General features: G+C 38.9%; 1 pseudogene; it reads right to left on the bottom strand.

Moving 5' to 3' along the window:
• Positions 1–3,164: 3,164 nt before the first annotated feature.
• On the bottom strand, positions 3,165–25,080 carry LOC118616943 (annotated as a pseudogene).
• Between the last annotated feature and the right edge of the window lie 349 nt (positions 25,081–25,429).

Genomic DNA, 25,429 nt, shown 5'->3' with positions numbered 1-25,429 from the left:
GAATAATGAAGAATCAATGAATGATTCTGTGTTTCTGAGTGTCAGGTGTGCGTGTGTGGGGTGGGGGGTGGGGGGTGGGGATTAGAGCCCTGCGCAGTCTGTTCTACCTGCACTCGTTGCTCCCCTGGTAATCTGCCCCTTTGTCATCAGCGAGCATGCTTTAAGGGACTACTTTCTGTTATCCGCTTTGGCAGAGTAAGCACAAGACACGTGAGTGCATCCTCAGACATTAGGATTTTCATTCAGGCCAGAGAAGATATTAAGCAACCAAACCAAATGCTCTTATATGCCATTAGTCAGCGTTCAGATTTTAATAAAACATGTACATGTGATAGAATCAAAAGTCGGATTTTAGCCAATGAACAAAAGAAACAAAAGTAGATTGTGGTTTCTTTCACACTTTTGTTCACAAGACGACAAGTTAGTTTTCTTAAGCGAGTATCTTTCCCGTGACTACTGCCGCTGGCGGAGAAATCACCCGCGGAAACTGGGTCCACGCGTGAAGTTAAAAATAGTACATATCGCTGTTCGAATTCAATGTCATTAATCATGTTTAAGTGCTACATGTTGTCAAAACGGCTTTTAAAGAGTATTTATCGCATGGCTGCTGTGGCTCGGTGGTTGGGCATTGACCCCTGCACCAAGAGGCCGCTGGCTCGGTTCCTAGTCAGGGCTTGTGCCCGGGTTGTGGGCCGGGTCTCCGGTAGGGGGCATGCAGGAGGCGGCCGATGGATGTGCGCTCTCAGAGGTTTCTCTCTCTCCCTCTCCTGTCCTCTCTCTCTAAAATCAATAAAGCTAAAAAAATAAAAAATAAAGGTATTTATCAATCAATTGATCAAGATCATGAAATCAATGTTATGGGCTACAGTAGATAACTTAGGAAAAGAAAGAAAGAAAGAGGGGCCCTGGCCGGTTTGGCTCAGCGGTTAGAGCGTCGGCCTGCGGTCGCGAGAGACCCTGGTTCGGTTCCCGCTAAGGGCACGTACCTCGGTTGCAGTTTGTCCCCGACCCTGGTTGGTCGTGCGGGTGGCAGCCAATCGATGTGTCCCTTCACGTCGATGTTTCTCTCTCTCTTCCTCCCTCCCCCTCCCACTCTGCCTGAACAAAAGATAGAAAAATGTCCTCAGGTGAGGATAAAAAAAAAAAAAGAAAGAGAGAGGGAAAGACAGAGAGAGAGGTGGGGAGGGAGAGAAAGGGCAATGGATGACTCTGGAATGGAATAGATTAGAATGGAACAAAGGGAATAGATCCCACTGCAGGTAGTATGGGTAAGTATTATTTTATGAAATGTTGTGGTTGAACTTATAGATGTTTGTGTATCTGTGTGTGTGTGTGTGTGTGTGTGTGTGTGTGTGTGTGATACATAAACAGCATGTTTTTATTATGGCTATGAAAAAAAATATTGGAAAGCCACTTTAAAGAATATTTAAGATTAATTTTTAATTATCAGTAAGTTTCTACGTACAGAAGTATACTATTTTTTAAATTTAAGTATAAGCTTTAAATTTGCCGTACTGATTTTTAAAAAAATTATATTACTTTTATTGAGTCATTATTGACATATTATATTAGTTTAGGTGCACATCATGATTTGGTATTTGTGTATATTTTGAAATGATCACTACAATCAGTCTAGTTAACATCTGTCACCACACGTAGTTACATCATTTATTGGTATGATGAGAACCTTTAAGATTTACTCTTTGGAAACTTTCAAATATACAATACAGCATGATTAAGCAACTTTCAAACATATAATTCAGTACTATGAACAGTAATTGCCATGCTATACATCCATGCCCATGATTTACTTATGTTGTAACAGGCAGTTTCCACTCCCTTCATCCATGTTTCCCCTAACCCATTAAAATGATCACTCTGTGGCAAGCTCCAAAAAATGCAGATATGATACGTTTCAGTAATACAATTTTACCTATGCTGTGATTATAGTAATTCAAATATTATGCAGACATCTAGCTAGATATTGACGTGAACAGGAAAATGGGAATATTTAATTTGCTGAAGTGATGACACAATAGATGTTTTTATTTTTATTTTTTTAAATATGTTTTTATTGATTTTTTTAGAGAGAGAGGAAAAGAGAGGTAGAAACATCAATGTGAGGGAGAAATATCGACTGGCTGCCTCCTGCATGCCCCCTATTGGGGATGGAGCCCAAACCCGGGCATGTGCCCTGACCAGGAATCCAACCGGGACCTCTCAGTCCATGGGATGAAACTCAATCCACTGAACCACACCAGCCGGGCAACAATAGATGTTTTTTAAAAATTCAATTTCTAAGTAGTGAAACTGTACTATTGAGAATTACAATATCTTACTAACGTTCTAAAGTTGTTCAATGTTGACAATAATCATCAGCAAATCTAAAATGCTTCATCTGCATATATAACATTAAAATCTTTGGTTAGTAAGCTAGCAACAGAGTGCTTTCAAGGAATCACAATGAAACAAAATGAGATGAGACCCAGTATACACTGTTTGTAGATCTTTTTGCGGGAAGAAAAAATTATGTAAGATTCAGAGGACTGTTCCTCCTGAGACTGGGGGCCCTTTGGGGTTTTCCATGTAAGTAGCAGAGGTCTGGAGCCTTAGGCAATGTTTCAAGCCCTCTCTCTGGTACTACCTTGTCTGATAAACAAAGCCGGTGATAACCTGTGTTCCTTAGAATTAGATCCCTTTGCCCTTCTCCTGGCTGGCATGTAGGATTGGGTACTTCTGGGTCTGATTTACAGGTGTTGGGTGGAGGAGAGGAGCACCTGCATCAGATGTCTGGCTGGATGTCACAGATGCTGAAAGCCCACAGGCAGGAGACAGGAAGAGTCTCTAGGGCGTAAAACAGAATTAAGGACTAAGGTCACAAGGGCAAGCTGACCTCTCTATTTCCGTGCCAAAATAATGTTTGTCATCACTGTCATCCTGTGTGCCAACTGCCTGTATTGGGGGAGGGTGGAGCTAAAACCAGGTGATCATGGTAAAATATTACAATGTGATAGAGAGGTTTTCTCCATATTTAAAAAGCACATGTCAGAGCAAGGTTGAGAAAAGCCAGTGCCTTCCTGGGTATGGTGTATGGATGGGCAATGTGGAATTAATAGATTCTTCCTTAGTTCTGCAAGCCCGGTCAGTCTGGGCCTTCTCTTTGGCTACTCTGGGCCCTGAGTGTCACAGTTCTGTAGAAGGGCTGCTGGCATTTTATTCCACAGTAGACGAGCAATTGAAGGTGGCAAATGATCTTCTTCCAGGTCTAAACCAGTCTTCCTTTCCACCTTTTGACATTAAAAAAAATCTTTTGCACCCTTGGAGAATCCAACACACCCCTGTGAGGGTTTTCCTTTAGCCAATGTGGGTTTTTTTGGTACGTGCCCCTAGCGGGAACTGAACCCAGGACTCTCTGGTCCACAGGCCGTTGCTCCAACCGCTGAGCCAAACTGGCCAGGGCTTTAGCCAATGTCTTGAAAGCCAGGGGCTTCCTTTCAGTTTTCCGAATATTAAATCTTATATTAAATTTGTTTTTATGAATTCTACATTCGCTAGTCCATTAGCGGTTCTAATTTTTTTTATCTTTATTGATTTTTAGAGAGAGAGGAAGGAAGAGGTAGAGACAGAAACATCGATGAGAGAGAACATCGACTGGCCGCCTCCTGCGTGCTCCCCACTGGGGATCGGGCCCACAACCTGGGCATGTGCCCTGACTGGGAATCGTACTGGTGACCTCTTAGTGCATGGGTCGATGCTCAAACACTGAGCCACACCAGCTGGGCAAGTGGTTCTAATTTAAGTTGAGAGTGACAGAAATGACCCCTCCAGGGTTGCAACTACCTCACAATGACACTGTTCATGTGGTATTGATGTTTCTATTATAAATCAGGATGCCATCATATGGAATTATTTTATGGAATTGTTCATTATTTGAGGTAATATTATTTGATGATATATTGCACACTAACTAGAACAGATGTCCTTAACACTTATTGAGACAGGTGACATACACCTGCTTGATTGCATAGTCCCCTTTATTTTCCTGCCTCCGAGTCCTAAAAAGAATAGTTACTTAAATTTTTACCTAATAAAAATATCTGTTATGAGACTATTTTAGAAACTGAGATAAGTAGAAACTTATTTTATTTTGTATTTCTAACTGTATTATAGATGCCCTCCATTCTCCCCCTCGTTTACTCCCTTACTTTTAATAATTCAAATATATTTACCACTTACAACTGTATACTAGACATTGTGCATTATTAGCCCTTATTACCATTTAACCCTATTACCCAGTTAATCCCTGTACCAATCCTGTGAGGTAAGTTTCATTAGTATCCCCATTTTACATATGAGAAAACTGAAGCACTGAGTGGTTAGTCAGACAATTTGCCTACAGGACACGCCCAGAAAGCCACAGGGCAGAGACCACAACCCATCCTGATGCCAAAGTCCCAGCTCTTGAGCCTCTACTACACAGATTCCCAGATAGCGTAGGCACCGAACAACCTGGGCTGCCAATGACGAAAGAAGATTTTTAATGACCACATGTTATATAAAAACATTATACTGATACGGACAGCACTTCTAGGTAGTCATACAGCTGGTAAATATAAATCTAAAAATCATAGAGTTTTACAGATATTTGGGACATTACATTTCTATCATTTTTTTTCCTCTCAAAGAGAAAAGCATCCCTTTGAGAAAATTTTCTAGATATGTGGATTTATCAGGATATATAAAACTTCCATGGAAAAGGGAATTCAGCCTATTTTATTCATTTTACTCTTTCAAACCTTAAAAAGAAAATTAGCATTTACTAAGTGCCAACATTGTACTAAACTCCAAACAAACAAAATTCTATGATCATGCCAGAAGTATGAAAAGTTATGTATAATACAAAGTGACACACTACTGATTCAATAAAAAAAAAAAAAAACCTTCATTGAGTGGTTCTCCCATGCTGAGCACTATCCGGGGTCCTGGCGAAAGAAAGCCCTGAACTAGAGACCTGTCCCTTCTTCCACCTGGAGCCCAGTGAGGGAGACAGACATCAGTCAGACAGTCATTTCTCTTCCAGGACCCTGAGGAGTGTGTGAAGAAAACAGGGTACAATGAATGCATACATTACGAAGGCGGAGCCTGATCTCAAGGTGTTTCCCTGAGATGGCGACATTAAACTGAGATCCGAACCCCGGGTCGATGTTATCTAAGTGTTGGGCTGTCTGAGAGCTGAAGAAATTACTTTATACACTGTGCGTGGCTTCACAAAGAAAGCGATGAGAACTGGGGTTTGAAAAGTTAATTAAATATTGCCACATAGAAAGACAGTAAAAGACCATTCTGGGAGAAACAATAGCATGAGCCAATATGACCTCGCAACATAAGCTTTTCAGTCAAAGCAGTGCAGAAACCCCCACACAGGTGCGCGCGCGCAAACACACACACACACACACACACACCCCTGCATGTGGATCACTCCTGCTACCATCATGGTCTCCTTTCCTCACGCCTGTAGCACAGCACTGGCCTAGTGTGTAAATAAAATCTGTTAGGTACGTGGAAGGAGGATATGTGTGGCTTGGTTTTCCACATATAAACCCAGAGAAGTGTTTTCTGGGACAAGCAGCAGCAAAGTGCCTTTAATTCACACAAAAGTGTGATTCTATCAGGTCCTTTCCAGTGAGTAAAACCGTGTTAGGCACCACAAGGCTACTCGTTTTTTGTGGTTCCCCCGGTACAGGCCGGGTCGCGGTTGCACACGGGGTGGTAGATTGGCGTGCTGGAGACCTGTATTTCGGCCTCAGTTCTCCAACAACTGACTTGTGTGGCTCCGGATCCCTCAGGACCCATTTATAGGCCTCTGCTTCCTTCTCTTCTGAGAGCAAGAAGAAGTGGCTGAGCTCTAAGCTCTGTGGATCACTGACGACTGTGGAACCAAAATATAATGTTGGTGCACTCCCTGGCTTTTCCCTGACTTAGGATTTAAGGAACTGGATTTTGAAAACTACTTATACTTAGAGCCATAAACAACTCTGCTCTCTGCCTCTCCTTTCGATCCATCGAATGCAAACCCAACGCAGGCGGGCAGACCTTTTCAAATAGGCAGACCCTTGAATCGGGTCATGGACAGCAACAGTAAGCGGGGTTTATGGATGGGAGTCAGCCCTGTTCTCGCTCTGGCTGCAGCGGCCACCAGCTAGCTGGAAGAGGGTTAGCAAGTCTGCTCTCCTCTAACACACAGAAACGACCACGGCACCTACTTTGCCGACTGTGAGAGGCTGAAACGTGGAAATGCTGTGGAGCACGTGGCATATTGCCTGGGTCCGTGCTCAACACCTATTGGTGATGATGTGATTTATTAGTTTTCTACCATTTCTTTTTTTAATCTTCACCTGAGTCTATTTTTACATTGTATCTTCAGACAGTGTGTGTGTGTATGAGAGAGAGACGGGGGGGAGGGGGGGAGAGATTGGTTGCCATCTGTACAACCCCAACTGGGGCCGGGGATGAACCACAACCGAGGTACATGCCCTTGGCTGGAATCAAACATGGGACTCCTTGGTCTGCAGGCCGATGCTCTCACCGCTGAGCCAAACATATTCCATTATATTCAATATTATCAATAACGTTTTGAGAGAGAAACTGTTTAACAGAAGAGGAAAATAACAGAAGAGTTCATTGTTTCCCAAGATCCTATTTCAAATGACAGAGCTAAGACTCAAATTCAAGTCTGTGCTTTTTGCTCAGTCCTGATTCTTTATCTAGTTAAAAACAGAGTTGCCGAGGTGACAACCCCCCCAGGCACCTCTCAGCCTGGGCTTTATCCTTTAGCTCTTTCCCGTTGCCATCTGCCCTGCTCATTCCACCCTTGGCATGGCACAGGCTGATGACTGGGGATCCCTGCAGAAGAGAAAGCTGTGTGGAATGCATTGTCAGAGTTCTACTTATCTTCGAATGAGTCAAGAATTTAAGGCCTTAGGGAAGAGGTGATTTACCAATCAAATCTTCCCCTCAACAAGTCACAAAACAATGGAGAGATAATCTATGACAGCAAGGAAAAAAGCTCTCTAATGCTCTAAAGTCCCAGAGAGGCCCCTGGAGGGCTTTAAATCTGAATCATTTTGTCTGACAAGGAAGTTGGTCTCCAATGAACTTTTGGAAGGTTGAGATTCGTTGTCAATAAATCTTCCCTACAGTTTCTGTCTGATGTTTCACATTCAGCTGAAACCTTTCATTCTCCCAGGGAAGCTCCTAAAACAACAGGAGACCCCTTGGAAGCTTAGCCGCCAAGGCTGTAATGCACCTCCAGAAACAAGGTGCCCAAGGCCAGTTCAGCGTCTAATCCTCAAGCACAGTCCCCACTGCTGATTTAAGGAGAGTGCTTTGGCCAACCCTATGCTGTCAGAAATTTCTAAGGCCCCATCAAATAATGTACTCACTTGGGAACTTCAAACCTGCAGAAAAGTTAGCCAGTTAACTCATTAAGGGTAAGTCATGCCTGTGCTGTTGACCTACATGGGAACACAGAAGAAAAAGGAAGACAAACAAACAAAATAAAAAAACACCTAGCAACAAATAAAAAGTTCCGATCAAAGATGCTTTCAACTGATGTTACCAAACATGACTGTGTGTCAGGTGTTATCACCCCTCTTGCAAAAGAAAAAAACGATTATAGAGACAATGAGCAACCTATCCAGAGTCCCTTGTCTCATAAGTGGCGGAAAAGGGATTGGGCTTTTTATTGGCAAGTTCAAGTCTAGGCTTCTTTTGAATGGGTCTTGTGAACTTGGGCATCTTTCTTTCTTTTTTCTTTTTCATTCTCCATAGAAGTACATATTATCCAAATAAGTGCTATTTTATACATCCCCTGCTCAGTTTAAAAATTATACAGGGTGGAGCAAAAGTAGGTTTACAATTGTTTTTATGTAAAATGATACAGTATTTAACAAATAATACAAGAATGAACTCTGTGTTTTGTAGACTCACCTGTAAACCTACTTTGCCCCACCCTGTATATATCCGCATGTGACTGCAAATTAATTCTCCTGCATCCGTATCTTTGGTTTTCTGAAAGATGGTTTTCAATACTCACTTGGACTTTCCCCTAATATTATTTATGCTGGGCATGTTTCACTTAAATTTCTGTTCTGTATCTTTCCTTAAAAGTATCTGTCATTCATTGATAATGATTTTAGAAATGCCGAGGGAAGAGTTTTTATAGCCTTTACATCCTCACAGAAATGGACAAATTCTTTTTTGTTTTTTATTTTTTATTTTTCTTTATTGATTTCAGAGAGAGCGGAAGTGAGAAGGAAAGAGAGATATAAACATTGATGTGAGAGAACATCGACTGGCCGTCTCCTGCATGCCCCTCACTGGGGATCAGGCTCACAACCTGGGCATGTGTCCTGACCAGGAATCGAACTGGACGACCTCTTGGTGCATGGGTTGATGCTCAAACACTGAGCCACATCGGCTGGACGAAACAAATTCTTTTTTTCTTTTTATTATTTATTTTTGTTGCAGATGTTTCTCCTTTTTCCCCCACTGATTCCCCCCTCCCCCCCTCCCTGCCCTGTCCCCAGCTTTGTTGTCCATGTCCACTGTTCATGCATACATGCATATAAATTCTGTGGTTTATCTCTCCCCCACCACCCCCTGTTCTGGAGATTGTCAGTCTGTACCCCACTTCCACATCTCTGGGGCTACCCCATTCCTCAGACTATGTTCATTATATTCCACAAATAAGTGAGATCATACGAAACAGACAAATTCTTAATTCCCGTTTGTCACATATTAAGTCTTTAGGGGCAGCTACTGGAGTCATCTCCCTGTGATACAAAGGTTTTCTTGCTGTATAATGCACAAAATGATTGTAAGCACAGTAACAATCGGTAACATTACTGAGACTTTTTCTGTACTAAATTCTAACTCCTTTTATATTCATTTGCTCATTTAATCTTTACACTAACCATATGAGATGGTACAACTTATTTTACCCTTTTTGCAATTGAGAAAAATGAATCCTGAAGAGGTTTAATAACTTACTCTGAGCAGCTAAAAAGCTGGCAGCAGGAGGGACCAAGTAGTTTTCAACTAGACTTATCTTTAGTTTTTGCTACTTTAATCTCCTTTATTATAAATAATGGAAAGATAATAGTCCTAAACTTTACCTTGCCATTGTATGTAATACAGTTCTGATCTCAAGTTTCAAAGTCATCTCTCTTATTAGAAAACTTGAAAACCAATCTTAACTACCCTTTATAGAATCACAAATTACACATTTTATGGCTTCAGTGGACGTTGGTAATCTGCCTAACCACAATTCATTAGCATCACTTCTGTGCTGTATTAACTGTCTAAAAAACTTGGAACATATTAATATGACACAAGTTGTTTTTTAGTTTTTAATTTTTATTTTTTTATGTTTGTAGGATGGGACACTGTGATCATCATCATCACCATAATCATTCCTAAAATTATAAAATTATCCCTGGAATATTTAGAGCATATAGAACTCACTACCTTAAATTTGAGAAGTGAAGTCAATACTTGAGACAATTCCTGTTTCCAATTCTCTGTGTTCCTACTCTCTCATTCCAGTGTTGCATCAGTATTATGAAAAGGGAAGGCTTATCCTGACCACATCACAGTGCATAAGACATGTCATTGTGCGGTACCTGATCCATCAGTAATTCTCAAGAATGTCTTACCCTAAATGGTGATGCCTATGTGATCGTGATACCTGTCTTGTCTACTTACAGGATCCTGCAGTTTCTGCATTCGAACTAGAAAAGTACCATGTTATTTATTGGTCTTCACCATGCGGGGCTCTCCTTGCCCATCTGGAATTTGGGAATAATAATACTACTTATGCAGCAGTGGTGAGAACCAAATGAGGCATAGTACTGGAAAACACCAAATACTGTGCCTGACCCAGAGTAAAGCGTTCAGTAAATGGTCATTGAAACAGATGCGTGAATGATGGCACCGCTTTTTAATACAAACCCAGTTACTTAAAATGGAAACATATCAGAAAACCACCCTGCTAAGTTTTTTTTCCCTGCTCACCACAGTACTATTCCTACAGTTCCTATTTAACAACCTCAGTTAGAAAAATCAAAAGAATCATTTTAGGAGCCTTTGGGCAGGCATTTGACCTCAAGTTATTTCACAACCTGTTGATCCAGGTTTTCTAATTTCAATTATTTTTATTTTTATTGAATTTATTGGGGTGAAATTGGGTGATAAAATCATATAGGTTTTATATGCACAGTTCTAGAATACATTATTTATATGTTGTATCGTGTGTTCACCACCCCAAGTCATATCTCCTTCTATCACCATTTATCAAGACTTTACAGATACTTAGTGTGTCCATGCACATTAAGCTACTAAGACTTATGAAATGCACAAGGGGATTCATCCACTCAACGCTGCAATCAGACTAGTGTTTCCTAGTCACCAAGGAGCATCAGCACAGATAACTCTTTCGTTTCTAAAACAAGATACTTCCAAAACTGGGATGACTTAAAAAACATTCCATTAGCACCTACAATCCAAGTTGGTAAACATTTGTGTAAGGTATCATACCTCACGTTTAAGGATTGTGTAAGGATTTATCATTTTGCAAGCTCTAGAAGCTTTTTCACATACATAATAAAATATTAAACCATTGTCGATGAAGCATAACTATGTCCTACTTTCCTAATATTTTTCTGATTTTTTTACATCACTCTAAAGATAAAACAATGGATAATTGGATGGTTAACTGATGGTATTTGTATGCAAACTCAGTGTTGTAGATATATTAGAAGAAAAGCTCTAGCTTCTTCCTAGAGAATCCAACACAGAGTAGGAAGCATATGTCCATACTTTGAATGCGGATTTTGTATTGTTAAAATTTCACATGCATAAAGTTAATAAGATATTTTCCAGACATCAAGGTAGCATGTAGAATGTGGAGACTTGTACACAAAGAACAATGACTTTGAGTCAGGAGAAGTGAGTTTACCATGGCCAGTACTTAGTAGGTATTCAATAATAGTTCAATTGAATCTACTTGTATTAATGTCTATTGTTCCCATTTATTCCAATAAAATTTCTGTGAGATAAGTACAATTGATACTATTCTATTATACATTGCCACTTCTACAGTAGTATAGTCCTAGATCTAAATAAAACATGGTATCAAGTATTCAAATATTGTTTAAAAAAATTACCTTGAGCAGTAATTTAAATGTCATTTGTTGTAAGGAAAATATATAGGTCTTTACTTAAAATGGGCAAAGTAATGTGCTAAGCAATGTGAGTGATATACAATAATAAAAAAATATATTTATATAATTTACTATCTATAGATACTGTTCTAAGAACTTTATATGTCAATATATTTAATCCTCAAAATAAGGCAGGTCTTATTGTTACCCTATTTTTACACAAAGAGCAAGTGAAGAAATAATGTATCTATGGCTTTACAGCTAATTAAAAAGTAAACTGTGAACTCATGTGTTCTGATTTTAGAAATATATCATTAACTGCTGTATCTCCCCTCTAAAAGGTGTAACCATAGCTCCTGCCTTCAGTAAAGGAATAATTGCCAGCTGTAATTGAGGAGGAAAAAAATGAGGAAAGCAAAATATAAAGAAGCAGGAAAAAAACTAATTATTGAAGCTTAAGAGACATTTCAATTTAAACTTTTAAAAATTATTTGACCTTATAAACAGACTGAAGAAGAAAAACCATGTGATCATCATACTTGATGAAGAAAAAGTATTCAACAATATGCAGTATCCGTCTAGGAAACTAGGAATCAAGGGGAACTTCTCAAGTGTATTAAGAATATTAATCTTTACCGGAAAAAAAACTTTCTACATCATATATTATGCCAAAAGACCCAGAAACTTTCTAAGTTCCTAAGATTGGCAAGAAGGTCAGTACGTTCTCTCTCAAGTGTCCTCTTCAAAACTGTACCGGAAGCCCTAACTAGTAGAACGAGAAAAGGATAGCGTACGAAATGTATATGAATTAAGAAGAAAGGAATAAAACTGCCTTTATTCACCAATGACATGATTGTCTATGTAGAAAATCCCAAAGAGTTTACAGAAATCTCTTGAACTATAACAAGTTCAGAAAATACAAGGTTACTATATAAAAGTTGATTTCCTATGTATCAGACATGACCAATAAGAAATTAAAAATTTTACAAAGGTACCAAAAAAATATTTAGCTATAAACCTAACAAAATTAACACAGATCTATATAAGGCAAACTACGAAACTGATGAAAAATCAAGAAAGATCTGAAAAATTGGAGATATAATACAAGTTTAAGGACTCATAAACTTAATATTGTCAATATGTCAGTTGTTCCCAACTTGATCTATACATTTAATACAATCCTAATAAAAATCACAGCAAGTTACTTTTAAATATTTATTTGTAGGAAATAATAAAAACTTGACTTCAATTAGAATATTGACACAAGCCCGGCTGGTGTTGCTCAGTGACTTGAATGTTTTCCCATGGACTGAGAGGTCCGGGTTTGATTCCTAGTCAGGGCACATGCCTGGGTTGCAGACTCAATCCCTAGTAGGGGGCGTGCAGAAGGCAGCCAATCAGTGTTTCTCACATTTATGTTTCTCTCCCTCTCTCTAAAAAAATCAATAAAAACCTTTAAAACAAACAAAAAAAGTAGTATTGACTCAAAAATAAATAAATAAATAAAGGGGTAAGATGCCTGTTTAAGCATTTCTTGTATATGCCTAAAAATGCTGGGGTCTTTGGCCTGGTTGGGTGACTCTGTTGGAGTGTCTTCTCATACACCAAAAGGTTTGATTCCCAGTCAGGGCACATACCTAGGTTGCAGGTTTGATCCCTGCTTGGGGCACATATGGCAGGCAACCAATCAATGTTTCTCTCACATTGAAGTTTCTGTCTCTCTCTCTCTGCCTTCCTCTCTCTCTAAAAATCAATAAAAACATATCCTCAGGTGAGAATATTTTTTAAAAATGCTATGCTGGGGTCTTCAATTGTAGGTGTCGCCTCATAAGATTTGCCACCGACAAGGGCAGACAGAGCTGACCTGGGAACTTCGCCAGATCTAGTTTTGGGTAACATAAACACGGCATTTCGAAAAGCAGCCACAGGGCCAGTGCTCTGCTAACGTGTTGCACAATTTCTTCCAAAACTTGTTCCTCATTCGTATTTAAACCTTTTCTCAACACAAAGAAGGCTAAAGAGACATGACCTTTCAAAGGATCATCCTTGTCAACAACGGCAGTCAGCCACAGCGCCATGGGATAGGACTGACTCTTCAGTGACACCTGCAGAAATCCTGTGACTAGCAACATCTATCAAGACATTAAATTGAGATATTACATACAAATACCCTGTATATCTATGTATCCAGCATGCATCATGTCATAGTATCTAAAACATTTTTCAAAGTATAAACGCTTCCTGATTCTTCCACAAGTCCAAAAAAAGCCCCAGGAGGCAATGGCAATGTTACCACAGTATTTCCTAAACATGGAGTCTTCAGTCTTTGCATGTTGTCATCCCAAATCGTAGCTTTCCATGCCTGGGGATATCATTGACTTCATGGATTATCTATTTCTGCCCTTTAGAAAAATCTGAAGAGTTGCCTGGCCGGTGTGGCTCAGTAGATTGAGCATCGTCCCATGCACTGAGAGTTCTCAGTTTGATTCCCAGTCAGGGCACATGCCTGGGTTGCAGGCTCCATCCCTGGGGTGGGGGTGAGGGGGCATGCAGGAGGCAGCGGATTGATGTTTCTCTCTCACATTGATGTTTCTATCTCTCCCTCCCTTTCTCTCTCTCTAAAACATAAATAGAAACATAAAAAAAATCTTTTGTCTTTTTATAAATATACCTGCTGGGCTAAACCAAAAGAGCTGTATTTTCTTAACTAGTCATTGTCTATCGTATCCTGGAACGTATTTCCCTGCTCATAGCAAATTATTATTTTTTTTTAGATATTTGCAAATTGATTCTAAAGTTTATGTGGAAAGGCAAAAGATATAAAAATATTCAACACAACCGAAGGAAAGCAAAATGGAAAGATTCTACCTGATTTCAAAGCATACTATGAAACTAAAGAAATCAAGACAGCTTGGTATTGGCAAAATAACATACATACAGATAAGTGGAACATAATAGAGGGTTAAGATACAGACCCTCTAAGATACAGAAATATCATCCCCTGACTAAATAAATGAATGGTAGAAGACTGGGAGCCAGGTTTCTCAGGGTTAGAATGGGAGGACACAGGTAAGCAAAGGAAGCCAGCTAGTATGACCGTGTGGCGTGGGGTAAAAGTTGGAGACATCAGTATACATTTGTGTTTGGCTTAACATAGATACAGATGGTTATATATTAGAATCATTATAGATATGTACACGCTTTAGCATAAATATTTCCTCACTCTGTCTGTTGAGATGGCCTGGCAGCAATGAGAACACCTAATGTCCATATCTTGGTTTATAAAATTATTCTACAATAAAAGGAACCAGGACCCGGCTGGTGTGGCTCCGTGGCTGAGCACTGACCCATGCATCAAGAGGTTGCCAGTTTGATTCCCAGTCAGAGCACATGCCCAGGTTGTGGGCCTGATCCCCAGTGGCATGCAGGAGGCGGCCAGTCGAGGTTCTCTCACATCGACGTCTCTATCTCTCTCTCCCTCTTCCTTCCTCTCTCTCTAAAAATTAATAAAGAAAAAAAAAGGAACCAAGGATCTTTGGATAAATAGTCAGTTCTGGGACTGGGACAGGGAACGTACGAAATGAGCCTGGAACATACTATATAATCATAAAATCATATAAAATTAAGGAATAGCTAAAGAGAATCTTTAAAAAAAATAACATGCACAGACAACAATGAAAGTATGCCAAAGCAACTCAGGAGCTAACTAAATGCTCCTGATGGGCCAAACTGGAGAAATTTAAACAACAAATCAAATAAGGTAGTATTGAATTATATCCCAAAGTATAAAATAGCTCTCTATGAGTTCATACTGATATCAATAAATGATTAAATAAATAAGTAAATGTGGGAGAAAGGGCAAGTATCCTATGAAGAAAAATTTCAATAATTTGTGCAAATACTCCACCCTCACAGAGGTAGAAAATAACTCCCCACACCTTAAGTGTGGGCTGAACATAGTGACTTTCTTCCAAAGAGTATAGTAGGGGAGGGGGGTAATGAATAACTTCACAATAGAGAAAACTGATTAACAGTTTATCAGCCCTATAACCAATATTGATATCAACAGCGATTATTCAAGTTAATAGTATGTACTCTTCTTTTTTAATGTCTTTTACTGATTTATTTATTTATTTATTTTAAGAGAGAGAGGAAGGGAGAGGGAAAGAGAGATAGAAATATAGATGAGAAAGAGAATCATCAACATTGATTGGCTGCCTCCAGCACTCCCTCTACTGGGGAGCAAGCCCGCAACCTAGGCATATGTCCTGACTGGGAATTGAACCAGTGACCCCTAGGTACGTGGGTTAATGCTCAACCCCTGAGCCACACCAGTTGGGCAGTGGTATATATTCTTATTATGATGTCATGAAAATGGTAATTTACCTCTACAGTCTTCCTTCCCAAAACTTATAATCCAAGTTTTATCATGAAAAAAAAAAAAAAAAAGAAAAATTGTAATTGAAGAGTATACTAAAAAATATCTGACCAGTAGTTCTTAAAAGCTTGTTCAAGAACTAGATTTTTGAACAGTCAATTTCATAAAAATACCGAGGATGATCTGAGAAAATGTCACAGCAAAGAGGAACCTAAGGTGACATAATGACTAAATATAATGTGTCTTGGATGGCATCCTGGAACAGAAAAAGACATTAGGAAAAACTAAAAAAAACCTGAATAAAATATATATTTAGTTTAAAATAATGTATCAGTATTGGTTCATTAATTGTGGAGAACGTGTCATAAAAATGTAAGATGTGCCCTGGCCGGTTTGGCTCAGCGGTTAGAGCATCGGCCTGTGGTCCAGAGAGACCCGGGTTTGGTTCCTGCTAAGGGCATGTACTTCGGTTGCAGTTTGTCCCTGGCCCTGGTTGGTCGTGTGGGTGGCAGCCACTCAATGTGTCCCTTTCACATTGGTGTTTCTCTCTCTCTCGCTTCCTTTCTCTCCCTCTCACTCTGTCTGAATAAAAAATGAAAAAATGTTCTCAGGTGAGGATAAAAAAAAAAGTAAGATGTTAGTAATAAGAAAAACTGCGTATGAGATGTATAGGATCTGTCTGTACTATCTTTGCAATTTTTCTGTAAATCTCATACCATTATAAAATAAAACATTTTATTATAAGTTTCAAAATATATTCATAATATTGTGTTGACTTTATTTAATTCCTTAGTCAAATTTTTGTTTCTTACATCAATATTCTGGCAGAAATAATACAAATGTTTTACAGTTCCAGGCACTCTGAGTTATACGTTTCCTAAAGCTCATAGAGAGTTTACAAACTCCTCTCTTTCATATATTTTATACCTGTAAGACAATGTGGCCACATAATAAGGCTAAAATTTCAATGGTGTTATTTGATTAGGTGTTAGAAACTGTTGTAAGTATTTTCATATATTCATTCATTGCATCCTCACAACTTGTGAAGCAAGTGTGTACCATCTTTATTACCACCACCCACATTTTATAAAAGAGGCTACCAGGCACAGCAAGGTTAATTCAACTTTTCCAGGTTACACAGCCAATGACCAGAGAACTTTTTTTAATTCTAGTTCTATCTGTGCTCTCCACCATTACATTGTACTGCTAACCATTTTTCTATGGCCTTCTCTCTTTAAGTAGGCAAAAAGTAAAAGCCTAATTTATATGAAAATTATCTTACCCTTTAGATTAGCACACATTCAAAATAATTATTTCTACCTAAATTTTGTTCAGTAATTCCTTTTTGTGACACATGGTATTCCAACCTTCATAAAATACTGTTAGTTACTAATGCAAAACCCACTTAGATGTAGCTATAATCATACCCCAAATAAGTGCTGTATTTCAGGTATTTTACCAAGTTTAATTCACACAGTAAATCTGTCATATCATGTTCTCCTCTCCCTTGGTTTTAATCAGTGTGTACTTTAAAGGAAAGCATTTTCTTGGATGTCTATTGCTCAAAATCCAAAATTTTCTGAGGAATATGAATGTATGAAAAAGTAACAAATCTTTAATGAATTAGTTAAAGTAATTTGAACATTTATGGAACACCACAATGCATATGTTTTATACAGTGCTTTGTTTCCATTTATTGCTTTTGTAGAAATTGTGAATCAGGGAAGCAGCCGTTTCCTCTATTCCTATCACGGTACCAATGAAGCCATGCGAGTGGATGCTTGAGACAGGACTGGAAGTCAAAGGTCATATATAATCGGTACCTGTAACATAGGTAAAAACAATGATGATTGTTTTGTTTGCTCATTTTGTTTGTTTTTTGAAGGGGAGAGTAAGTTCAGTTATATTCTTTTGTGCAAATGTTTTTGAAAACTGGTCTTGAGACAGTGAATAGTTTCTAATACACTGGCTAAAGGTCACCCTGCAATAATCTAACCCATGCTAGATCTGTCCAAGGGAGATAGAAATGATGAGTTCGATAGACAGGTCAGCCACTGATAGTTGAGTAGATGCTGCTCCCAACATCTCAGGGTCTTTGCCTCTTCTTACAGCTCTAGATTTTGTTCTACTCTCTAATACTTTTAAAAATTAAATTTATTGGGGTGACATTGGTCAACAAGATTACATAGGTTTCAAGTGTAGATTTCTATAATACATGATCTGTATATTGATTGCACTGTGTGCCTACTACCCAAAGTCAAATCATCTTCCATCACCATATATTTGGCCCCTTTTACCCATGACCACTCCCCTAACCACCGTGTTGTTGTCTGTATCTATGAATTTCAGTTTTATATCCCACATATGAGTAAAATCATATGGTTTTTAGTTTTTTCTGACTGATTTATTTCACTTAGCATAATATACTCAAGATCCATCCATGTTGTCACAAATGGCAGTATTTCATCTTATGATTCAGTAGTACTCCATAGTATCTATGTACCACATCTTCTTTATCCAGTCCTCTATTGAAGGACACTTTGGTTGTTTCCATGTCTTGGCCACATGAATAGTGCTGCAATGAACACAGGGGTGTATATATATCTTTGCAAATAAATATATTCAAGTTTTCTGAGTAGATACCCAGAAGAGGGGTTGCTGGGTCATATAGTAACTCTATTCTTAATTTTTTTTTAATCCTCACCCAAGGATATTTTTGCATTTATATTCAAATAGAGTGGGAGGGAGAGAGGGAGGAAGAGAGAGAGAGAGAGAGAAACATATAGAGATACACATCGACTGGTTACCACCCACGCAGCCCCAGTTGGGGCCGGGGACAAACTGCAACAGAGGTACATGCCCTTAGCGGGAACCGAACCCAGGTCTCTCTGGTCGGCAGGCCGATGCTCTAACTGCTGAGCTAAACCAGCCAGGGCTCTATTCTTAAGTTTTTGAAGACCCTCCATAATGTTTTCTATAGTGTCTCTACCAGTTTACATTCTCAGCAGCTGTGAATGAGGGTTCCTTTTTCTCCACAACCTCTCCAACACTTATTACTTGTCTTGTTGATAATAGCCATTCTACCACCTGAGGTGGTATCTCTTTGTAGCTTTGAATTGCATTTCCCTAATAGCTAGTGTAGTTGAGCAGAATTTCATAGATCTGTTGGCCAGTTGTATGTCTTCTTGGGAGGAGTATCTGTTCAGGTCTTCTGCCCATTTTTAAATTTGATTGTTTGTTTGGTGTTGAATTGTAGGAGTTTTTTTTATATATTTTGGATATTAACCCCTTGTTGGAGCTGTTGTTTATAAAAATCATCTCCCATTAGGTCTGTTGCCTTTTTGTTTTGTTGGTGGTTTCTTTTGTCATGCAGAAGCTTTTTAGTTTGATGTAGTCCCATTCATTTATTTTTGCTTTTACTTCCCTTGCCTTTGGGGTCAAATTCATAGAGTCTTCTCTAAAACCAAGGTTCGTGACTTTAGTACCTATTTTTTTTGCATGTAATTTATTGTTTCAGATGTTATATTTAGGTCTTTGGTGCATTTTGAATTAATTTTTGTACATGGGACAAACTGTAGTCATTTTATTCTTTTGCATGTCCTTTTCAATTTTCCCAGGACCATTTATTGAAGAGGCTTTTTTTCTCCATTTTGCTTTTTTGGTTCCTTTTTGTCAAAAATTATTTGCTCATATACATGTGGTTTTGTTTCTGGGCTCTCAGTTCTGTTCCATTTGTCTGCATGTCTCTTTTTCTGTCAATACCATGCTGTTTTGATTATTGTTGCCTTGTAGTATAATTTGAAGTCAGATAGTGTGATACTTCTTGCTTGGTTCTTTTTCTCAAGATTGCTTTAGCTATGCAGGGTCTTTTGTGGTTCCATACAAACCTGATGATTTTTTGTTCTATTTCTTTAAAAAGTGCCAGTGGGCTTTTGATGGGGATTGCATTACATTTTTATATTGCTTTGGGTCTTATGAACATTTTAACTATGTTGATTCTTCCAATCCATGAACACAAAATATCTTTCCATTTCATGTCTTTTTCAATCTCTTTTAATAATGCTTTGTAGTTTTTAGTACTAGTAGTAGTTTTTAGTCCTTCACATCCTTTGTTAAGTTTACTCCTAAGCATTTTATTCTTTTTCTTGCAAGTGCAAAAAAATTGTGTTTATTGTTTCTTTTTATAAACTTTATTGTTAGTATATAGAAATGCTGTGAATATTTATACATTCGTTATGTATCCTGCAACTTTACTATATTTGTTTATTGTTTCTAATAGTTCTTTGGTGGAGTCTTTAGGATTTTCTATAAATAAAATCATGTCATCTGCAAAAAGTGACACTTTTACTTTTTTATTCCCAATTTGGATGATTTTGTTTCTTTCTCTTGCCTGATTGCTCTGGCTAGGACTTCCAAAGCTATGTTGAATAAGAGTGGTGAGAATGGGCATCCTTATCTTTCTCCTGATTTTAGAGGAAAAGCTTTTAATGTTCACTATTGAGTATGATATTGGCTGAGGGTTTATCATACATGGCCTCTATTATGCTGAGGTGCTTTCCTTCTATCCCCATTTTATTGAGTATTTTAATCATAAATTGATGTTGTATCAAATGTTTTCTGATTCAGGGATTTGTGGTAGGTGTACTTTTTTTTCCCCATTGTTCAATTGTTCAGAGTCTTTTCCCTCTCAAATTCAGAAAGAAATGCATATTATATGTTGTGCTTTTATTACATTCCCTTTAAAAATAATATAGAATTTATTTATGGAATAAGGTAAGGTTCTATTTTTCTCACCATGACCATTGCCTATTTTTAGCCAATTGCACTGTAAGTTATATCACATTCCTATTGGAATGAGGTATAACCTACATCTAAAAATGTAAGCATGGCACCCAGCAGGTGTGGTTCAGTGAATTGAGCATCATCCCATGGACTGAGAGGTCCCAGTTGGATTTTGGGTCAGGGCACATGAGGGTTCAATCCCCAATAGAGGGCGTGCAGGTGACAGCTGATTCATGTTTGTCTCTCACATCGATGTTTCTAGCTCTCTCTCCCTTCCTCTTTCTCTAAAAAATAAATAAAAACATTTACAAAAAATGTAAGCATGGAGAGAAAAAGAAAGTAAATAAGACAAGATATAAATAAAAAGAAAATACAAAGGCAGGCAAAGAAGGTAAAAATACAGGGAAGGAAGAAAACAAAGAACGGAAGAAAAAAGAAAAAAAAACAAAGAGAAAAATTAAAAAATCTTTCTGAAGTATTTTATATTTGTTGAAGTAAATGTCAACTTTCTAAAAATCCTCTTTAAAAAACCAAGCTCTTGGAAGCAGAGATCAGATCTGTGGTTGCCAGAGGAGGGCGTAGGGGGTAAAATGTATTCCAACTCTAGTTGAACATATGTATAAGGGATCACAAAAAAGACTTAAATATACTTCTAAAAATAGTTTGTAATTATCAGAAACTGCATTAATAGAGGGATTGTACAAAAATGAATAATATACCAAGATTGAGTTAATCTGGACAAAAGAGAGAAAAAATACAACAGAACAGTTAAATATGCAAATAACAGGCCTAAACCATCATTCCTCATTTCCCCTTATTCCAGCCAGGTTTAGGTTCCTTTGTAAGGCACTCAGTTCTTGGACTGTGAAGGTATCCCCCAAGATCAATCCAAAGAAATGTCTCTCTAGGAAGTTCTACAACATGCAGCTGTGAAGGAATCATGGAAGAATATTAATTTCCACAGATCCAGTGAGATTTCATTGACAGCTGGAGAGACCACAGAATGTTAGAGAGAGAAATAAAGGAGAAATTTGTTTTAACTGTTCTAACTTTCAGACAAGGAAACAGAGGTCCTTAGGTGGGACATGGGAGGTGAAGGAGAATGACTGGTTCAATGTGAGACAAGAAGCTGATGTCAAAGCCAGAATCCCGATCTTCTGAATAGCCTGGCCCCCACTGAACCGATGGTAGATGTGCAGGTTAGGTAAAAAATACTCTATACAATCTTTGTTGGATTCTGTATATATGATTGATTTCACCCATGCAGTGGCAAGCATTATACTTCAATGGACTGAAAAGATTTTCCAGGATATTGAAAGTCTGAAAGGGCAATTTTTCTAAGTTACAAAGCTAGCAAGTAGCAGAGCTTATATTTAAACCCATGTCATCTCATTCTAAGTTTAGAATATTTAACTTTGTGTTACTCAGTGTGGCAGGAGAGCGGAGAGGTGGAGGAAGAGAGCCGAGGACCACCATTACTTTAGAGATGAAGACCCAAGAACTTTCACTGATAGAAACATCAGGATACAATATATAAAAGTTCAGAAAATGACTCCCTGTTTTCAATATGTACTCTCTTTTTCTTTAATTGCCTGTCCCATAAAGTAGCCAATAATATCTAAAGGAGACCGTTTGTATAAATATTACCTTAACAAGGAGATGAACTACTGGAAAGAGTTTTCCAATAATTCAAGATAGAGTTTCCTCATGTGTATGACCTTAAGGCATTAAAAACAAACAAACAAACAAACTTGTAACTGCCATGAATAGCAGGTTACCTAAAATGTACTTTTTGGGGTCATAATCCTTTTGAAAATCTAACGAAAATTACCAAAGCTCTCAGTAAACTGTACGCATTTGTACACTGTTGACACACTTTCACATACAAACAATCCATGGGCACCATGGAAGCCCATCTACAGACCTCAGAATTTTAGGTGAAGAAATGTTGTTTTAGAACAAACTCTGCCACTAAGTAGATGTGTGAGTGAAATAAGGTCAGTGAACCTCAGGGTCTGTTTCACCACCTGTACGAAGGTAGATGTGCATGTTGGCCACTCCACTGGCTACAGCAGGGTACGGTGGAAAGCTTTCCAGGGCTCAGAAAACCCCATCTGCCTTTGGAGATGTGTGATTCAGGGAGGTTTGCTTCCTGTCTCTGGGGCTTCATTTCTGCAAATGCAGAATGAGGAATTAATACAAGATGACCTGTAACGTACCTTGTAGCTCTAACGTTTTGAGATTCTTAATTCAGGGAAGAATCATGTGGGGTCAGGAAACAGCTTAATCTCTCTAATAAGCATGCTGGCTCTAAACAAAAACCCTGCCATGACCTCCCAAACTACCACTTATGTAGGCAAGACACCTACTTGCTCCTGGCTAGGTCCCAGGGTGTGTTAGGTGAGGAGGAATGCTGCAGCAGGGATAACAGTGTTTTGATCGGCTCCCTTGCCAAGCTTTGTGGCCATAAACCCCTGGAGGACAGAATCCTATCAGCAGCCACATCTTCGCTTGCTAAAGAGCACAGCGATAAGGACTCAATTGTGTTTTGGGAGAGGATGAGTCAGGAAGTCACTTCAGAGCTAGAGGAAACTGAACAGCTGTTTCTTGGATATAGGGGCGTTGTGGCCAATACTTTTCGTGTCAGAGTTTGTGAAAACTACATCCCGAGTGTCTGTCTGCAATCGAGGAGCTTTCCCCAGGCACAAAAGAAATGGAATAAATCTTTCTTATCTTCGGAAAGCTCACACCCTATGGTTATGTGCACTGATAACATTTCTACATTTTTGAGACCTGGAGATCTGGAGACTTGAGTTAAATTATATCCCTTTCCAGGTCTAAAGTTACTCATTTCTACAATTGGAGGGGTAGGGGAGGGAGAGGGAGATGACCTCCAAGGCATTTTACAGGTTCACAATTTTTAGTGTATTTTTTTCAAAACCAAAAATATTTCTTTAAATACAATTCTCCATCCTCCAGTTCTGTCTAAAGACCAGTCATTAAATCTTATTCCTGGACTTTGTGACACGGCCATTGTTTCACTTCGCCTCTAGTAAAATTGCAGAGCTACGATAGATTAAGCAAGGTGCAACCTTTCAGACCACGGTGCTGTGAAAGTTTACTTGTCATGAAAAGAAAATAAAGAGCAATAACACTGTAATCTTGAAAGCTGTCCTTCCAAAGAGATCTCCAATTGTTTGCTTCACACTTTATATGTTCACTCAGTTAATAGGCATTTCTTGGACACCTGCTACATTCCAGGGCATTGTGAATAAGACACCCTTTCTGCGCCCCATCCTCTTCTGGTAGAGAAGATACTGGGATAATGACAACATGATGCTTGCAGTCCCCCTATCATAGAGTTTTAGAACTTGAAGCACCTTAAAAGGCATCTAGGGCAACCCCTACCTATCCCCCATCTGAAGCTTGATATTTCTTTTTAGTAGTCTTGCCAAGTGGTTGTCTTAACATTCGTTGGTCAACTCAGATAACTGGGAGTCTCACTATTGTTGCAGCAACCACTTCATTTGCATGTCTAATTTCAAATTCCTTTGAAATTATACAAGAGCATAAGTTAGGTTCCCAATTTACAAAGAAGTATAGATGTCAAGGAAGGGCAGAACTAGAAAGGGGGCCATCAGTCATGCCACAGGCTAGCATCAAGAGTAAAAGACTGATTTCTGACGCAGACAGGAGGTCCTTCCAAACAGACAAGTACTTTCCATCTCTTGCCTTGGTTGTCCCATCTCCAAGATAAAAGGGTTAGATTGTGTAAAAGGAAAGCTTTGCATGTACATGAACACTAGCCTAGGAAATATTAAAACAGTTCTGTTTCATCACAAATGAGTGGAATCAAGTGAGCCAGTAAGGGACTATGGACTTTGAGTGATACTGCTTCTTATATTCTATTAAAATAATAAACCTGACTGAAGACTCTTTACTGACCCATGAATGATGAGACTTATTTTGCCCAAGTGTGTATAGATCTATTGACTATTTCTCTCGTCTTCAGATTGTGAATTTTCAGTCTTTCATTAGCTCAATTGCGTGAACCTCCTATTTCCAGCACGTCAAAACCTGATTTTTCCCTCAATAAACCTGTCAGTGAAATTTTTTGCTGGCGGTGTGTTTCCTTACCTGGAAAGATAGTGAACTTTGTGATTATTTCTTAGCTGTTGGTTGTTTTTCGAGTTATTCTTTTTTAGTTAGGTAGTCTCTAAAATCGTATCTAGTTTTAGCAGTCTGTGAATCTTTGTTTCTGAAGGACCCACAGACAAGGGCACCTGCAATTTACTCTTTGAAAGCCAGGATGTGAGGGTCTGTGTTCCCAGAGAATCAAGGACATTCTGCTGCGTCAGGTCTCAGTTTCTTTGAATGGCATTCCCACGCTGCCTCTGAGAGAGTCCTGCTCTGAGCTTCTCTTGTTTAGCTTATTCACGTTCTTCCATTCACAGCCTACGTGGAGGAGGCGAAGATCCAGGCTGGTTCTAAAATATTTTCTTGTCTCATAAAAGAAACTAGGAGTTCAGGAGACGAACTTAGAAGTTCGTGCCAGGGATGGGTCTGGACCTGGACGCTCAGAAAACACATTCTTACCTGACTTCCTTTCCTCTCCTGAAAAGACGAGTCAAAGCTTTGCAGCCTCACTCCCTGTCCTTCTACCAAGACATTTACAGACTCTCCAGCCAAACTTCTCATTTTACAGGGGAAAAAACCGTGACTCAGAAATGTGAAGTGCAACTTTCAAGGCTGCTGAGTTACTTGATGCAAATCAAAGCCTGAGTTTCCAGTTTCTAAAGCTCTGGTCTTCTCCCTGCTCCGTTCTCCTTTTCCCTGATTATTTGTGTTAGTGTGATTGTCTCGTTTGGTGGTGGTGGTGGTGGTGGTGGTGCTGTGTGTGTGTGTATGTGTGTGTGTGTGTGTGTGTGTGTGTGTGAGTTCATATTGTCTCCAGGTTATTGCTTTGTTCGCAAGGAGAAATATATGACCTCTGATTTACCCCTTAACCCTTAAAGGAAAGATCTCTGGAAAGCGACAAATGCATTAA

This window comes from Molossus molossus, unplaced genomic scaffold (genome assembly GCF_014108415.1).
Source record: "Molossus molossus isolate mMolMol1 unplaced genomic scaffold, mMolMol1.p scaffold_m16_p_5, whole genome shotgun sequence".
Taxonomy (NCBI): Eukaryota; Metazoa; Chordata; class Mammalia; order Chiroptera; family Molossidae; genus Molossus; species Molossus molossus.
The sequence above is the reverse complement of the archived record's forward strand: the minus strand, read 5'-3'. Positions and strand labels throughout refer to the sequence as shown.